Source organism: Amblyomma mixtum, chromosome 6 (genome assembly GCF_055824585.1).
Source record: "Amblyomma mixtum isolate Tamu chromosome 6, ASM5582458v1, whole genome shotgun sequence".
Classification (NCBI taxonomy): Eukaryota; Metazoa; Arthropoda; class Arachnida; order Ixodida; family Ixodidae; genus Amblyomma; species Amblyomma mixtum.
This window is the reverse complement of record NC_143017.1, coordinates 41,785,938-41,791,700: the sequence shown is the minus strand read 5'-3', so window position 1 is coordinate 41,791,700 and position 5,763 is coordinate 41,785,938.

Genomic DNA, 5,763 nt, shown 5'->3' with positions numbered 1-5,763 from the left:
GTGGCCGTCTATTTTTTTGAGCATGATATTAGGTAGATTGAGAGTGAGAGGGCACTACACAAATGACGATCTATATGTTGCGCATGCGCTGAACCGCCATGGAGGGTCGCGGTTTTGAATTTACAAGACTTTTACAGATCTTGCTACGTTGGTTCTTTGACTCCAATGTAGTATTGCTAAACTTCTTTGCTTTGCATCACTTTCTGCACTCGATCGCACAACAGATGTTTACGCGCTGCCTGGTTTGGCTGTCGGCAGGCTATACCTTTGTTATTGAATTATTATTTATTCTTGAATTTGTTATTGAACTTGTTTTTGAACTCGCTGTATAGGAGTCTGTTGTCATCGCTCAGCTAGCAAGTGTGGCTTTGCACAAAGTATATCGGCGCCAGAGGTTCGGCATGAAAAAACACGCAAGTTCAAACTTTGCTCGGCCATTCTAATACTTTACATCATATTTATTTTGCTGTTTATTGACCTCGTACTTCCCTGACTGATATGCTGAGCAGGTACGAAACAATAAAATTAAAAATGGGTTCTGATACTATCTCCTAATATCGAACGCAGTTCCGGTGGTTAACATCGAATACCAGACGGACGTTCCTGACGGCGTTGGAACATGCTTGGTGTCTTGGAGATGCATCAAGAGCAGCATTGATTACTTCCAGGTAAGAATAACCAAAGAGACAAGGGGCAGCAACGAAAAGCTATCATTTACCTGCGGTAAGAAATGAAGTGAAAACATATTAGGAAAAATACACGCATAATTTCGCTTCTAATAGACCACCAACAGTTTCCTATTTGTACTGACATCTTCCTGGATGCTGAACGCTTCGAAATGAACATTGGCAATAGAGGCGACTGTTCGATTTGCTTTTATGCGTTTCTTCGTGCTTCATTTTCGATTGTTCCTTGTCGGCAAAAGATAATTTCAAGAGTACTCTCGGCCCCTTACATATAAAATTGAGGAACGTGCTGAAAATGTGTGGGCAATAGTGTTGACGAATTTCTTTCTGGGGATTCGAAAAGATATTATTAAATTTTTTTCAAAATGCCTGAACTGAAAGTATGGTTCTCTAATGTTTCATATACATGAAAAAAATGTATACGAGTGTGTTTAGCATGTTCTCAGTGAAATGGTTTATTAGTTTATTGGGGCTTAACGTCCCAAAGCGACTCAGGCTATGAGGGACGCCGTAGTTAAGGGCTCCGCAATTTCGACCGCCTGGTGTTCTTTAACGTGCACTGACATCGCACAGTACACGGGCCTCTAGAGTTTCGCCTTCATCGAAATTCAGCCGCCGCAGCCGGGATCGAACCCGCGTCTTTCGGGTCAGCAGCCGAGCGCCATAACCACTGAGCCACCGCAGCGGGGCCTTCTCAGTGAAATATTTATTTATTTAGAAATACTGCTGCCTCGGAGGAGCGACATAGCAGGAGTGGGTACTTACATTAGTAAAAACAAATAACATGGGTAGCATAAAAATAGATAACATAGAAGTATTAAAAACAGATGAACAGGTCAAATTGTCAGGCAACTGAACAACGAACTCTTCAATTGGCAATAAGCGAAGTGAGCCGTCCAATCGATTCTAAATTTCAACAGTTAGAGGGAAAAAAGAAAATTTAAAGCAATCTATATGTGGTTTGAAAGCAACGATGTTTAATGGGTGGTTCCGTCGGGTTTCACGTGCGCTTGAGGACACAAATGTGAAGGGTGCCTGAATGCCAGATGATGTGTGAACGATCTTGTGCAGCATAATGATGCGTTCGCGTGTGCGCCTATATGTTCTAACGTTTGTAAAGATAAACTGCGCATATGAGAAGAAGGTGAAAACTTGCGATCGTACCGGCCGAAGATGAATCGCATTGCTTTTTTGGAACTGATTCTAAACGGTCTATGTCGCGCGCGTAAAGAGGGGACCAGAAAATTCAGGCGTACTCCAGGATGGGTCGAACTAGTGATTTGTAAGCAGTTAATTTACATTCCTTCGTGGCATTTTTTAAGGTTCGTTCGAGATAGCCAAGTTTGCGAAGTGTTTTTCCAGAAATGTTGTTTATGTGAGCATTTCAAGTTATGCGAAAATATAACGCCCAGGTATCGGAACTCGCTGACATGGGTCAAGCAGTTACCGTTATTACTGTAAGAGAAATTCAGCGGATTCTTTTTCTTACCAAAGATCATTGCAACGGTTTTAGTGAAATTAATTTTCATTTGCCATGTGTTACTCTATTCAAAGAACAATGAAAACACTTTGTTTAGTTCCTGTTGATCATGGATGTTATCAACGTAGGGGTAAAGCACGCAGTCATCGGCATATAGGCGTAAGTTCACTGCCGTGTCATTAATAACACTGCAGTGTCATTAAGAATGTACTTTCGTAATTATAAAATGATTCGCTCACTGTACACTTCATTGCGAACTAATGGGAAACTATTGAAAACATACACCACACTTCAAGCTGTCATACGACCATCTAGTAATCGATGTTGCGTGCCAGGGAAGAATAAAGGCGTTGCTTTTATTTTCTCTTTTCTTTTATCACAACTTCTAGCAGGCAGACAACCACCACCTTGCAGCGAGGCTCCACTCAGCCTGCTAAATTCGCTGATGTAAGAGCACGGAGTTCGTTGTAAGAATTCTGGATACTTGAAAGCACCCAGAACCCTCCTTTAAAGTATGGCCTTGTGGTATAGCATCAAACTCAGTCCCACCCAGTACTTAGCGGTTTTCTTATGGGTACAATATTTTCCATGGCCTAGTGCTCGGCCTCTCTGGAATGAACTGCTTAGGAAAAGCGTCTTCGTCAAAACCCTGGGTCGGCAGACCAGAGGTCCGTACCACTGTCGAACAACCTAAATCATCTTCGTGCGGTAAAGCCCAGTTTTCACCCTCTTTGAAGCAAAAATTGTAACTGCAATAAGTGCGTTTTTGCCGTGTCAGAAGTATGTTAAGCAGGCGAAACGCGTTTTTTATATATTTATATGAATACTCATCATTTTATTCTAAGCATACTTTGAAAGTGCCTTTTCGGGTGATTTATTCTGCTGCGAAAATAACACAAATAATGAAATCAATTTAGAATATTCGGAATAAGTTTTTAGCGCAGCCTTTTTGTCGCTAAGGGTTAATTATTTCTAGTGTAGCAGGCAAAGATTCTATACCACAGTAAAACACTGCCCGATTGTGCATTTCAAATTTGCAGGCATGTGCGCTCACATTCGGGGCGTATTAAAATTCAAATGCGCCTCACTCGAGGATAATATACATTAAAAATCAAAATTAAAGGAGAGAAAGATAGGCAGTTATCGGCAGGGTGTTAATCAAGGGAAGGCTAGAGTTTTGATTTTGCGGCATGTGCGGAGAAAGGAGAGCCCACTTTTGGGGCAATCAAAGTAACGCTTGTAACTAGATTAGATTTACGGGACTAGTGAATGCCCACAACTATTTCTGTGGACGTTAAACCTTCCCAGTGAGAGCGCTTGTAGTCGCCCTTCTAACAGGCGAGTCACTGCGCCTGGTAAACGGCAATCAAATGCGGTTTACCATGTTTTTAAGGTGCACTTTGTTGGATATGAAGCATTAGAATGGAACTGCTGGCTTCGCTATCAAGGCTACTGAAGAAAATTTCGAAACTGCGCTGGTAGCGAGAGGCAGCCTTACGAAAATGCAGGTTCAAAACAGGCGAATTCTTTGAAAACAAGCCAAAGCAGTGGCAGGAATTGGGATTCAACTACAAGAAAACTTCCTTGACGTTGCTGGTGAGGTGACATCACGACTCTAATTTCGGTAAAATTTTCCCTCAAGTTTTCAAGGTGAAAAAAGTTTTTAAGTTTTCCAAAATGCTAAAGCGTTTTGCTTGAGAGTCCACTATATGTAACTAAAATCTAAGGGCAGAGGTACATGTACCTCTACCTCTTAGATTTTAGTTGCATATAGTGGACTCTGAAGCAAAAGGCTTTAAAATTTTGGTAAAATTAAAACATTTACACTTGAAAATGCTTTATCGAACCCAAAAATGGCAGCGAATAATCTGGAAAGTGCGAGATTTCTATCAGTATAAACGTTTTATTGCAGAGGTCAAATGTATCAAGTGCAGCTGAAACAGGAAAGAGAGTACATGAAGGACCACTGCAATACACCTTAACAATCTCTTCTGGGGCGCTTGAATACCCTCACTTTATGTGGATTGTAGAAGGAAGGTGAGACTATCGGAACTTCTCTAAATTAAATTTATTTGCAATAGGAACATCAACCTAGTATAAAATGGGGCACGCGGGACAGGTTTCGCAAGAACAAAATGTCATTGGGTATTTGGGAATAGAAGATGACGAGGGGCATACTTTTGAATGTACTATGCTGACTGGCCCCCACTGTTCATGGCGGTCTCGCGTGGCCAGACGTCAGGCTGTTTTGCCGAGACCGTATATTCTGTTCTCTTTAAGAGCAGAGCAGAAAGCACTAAAATGTCTACCGCAGTAGATGCCTAGGGTGGAGCCCTTCGTAGACCTTAAAGAGTTTTAAAGCTACAATGTTGATCCCATTTAACTCGCATTGTTTTGCAACAAGTTTGTGAAGTCCGTTAGTAAAGAAAGAAAAAGGGAGAAATCAAATGGCGGTGGTCACTAAATGTTCAAAGATGCCCACTTGAAAGCAGAACCAGTGCCACGATGACAGAACAGCAAGACACAGCAAGCGCCGAGACCCAACTTAAATTTTCATTCAGGGCAGCGAAATAGGTAGGAATAATATTTGCCTTTTGTTATGAAAAACTGCTATCTTCCGACAACTGAATTTCTGCTCTTGGCAGTGTCTTTAAAACTGGAAGAGCTGACCGTAAAAATATACAAAAGAGCTGCTTAATTGGACGGCCAACGAACACAGGCAACGGCAATATGAGTCATGACCAAAAAACGTTCTTACTGTTCTATATCTGCGTTGATATTATTCTGTTTTGTAGCTTTCGAATCGCAGTATGTGTTGTGTGTCACTCATGGTTTATCAGTGTTTCCGGTAGCACTCTGGATGTCTTATGTTCTATAATTTTTCAAGCAGAATATTAAACTAAGCAAGAAGAATTTGCAATCCCCGTTCACAAGAATATTGCCACTGAAGGTGTTCGCGCATGTAATTTGGCTCGAATTGTTTATCACGGAAAATTCCGCTGAATGCTGGTCCTGGTCGTACGTGTTAGAGCTTTTTTAACACAATGGTGCTCTATAAAATTTCACTCGAGAACAGCCTGCATTCTTGGTGCTGACTGCGACTAACTTTGCGTTCGAGGACGACCTCCCTCGTTATTGTCGCACTTCATATCATGGCGTGCTACAAGATTTGGTACCGATTGTTCATTGTCTCTGCTCCTTGTCGCTTACACGCATGGAGGCAGCCCACACATACTCAGCAGCCGCTGACGGCAGTCACATATCGTTTATGTACGCCTCCCGCCTGCTGTCTGCGCCGACGGTGGCTTGCCGCCGTACGCCACCTCTCCTAGCGATGTAGTACGAGTATGGTTTGGTTTGTTTTATGGGGTTCAACGTCCCAAAGCGACTCAGGCTATGAGGGACGCCGTAGTGGAGGGCTCCGGAAATTTCTACCACCTGGCTTTCTTTAACGTGCACTGACATCGCACAGTACACAGACCTCTAGAATTTCGCCTCCATCGAAATTCGACCTCCGCGGCCGGAATCGAACCCGTATCTTTCGGGTGAGCAGCCCAGCACCATAGCCACTGAGCCACCGCGGCGGCTCGATGTAGT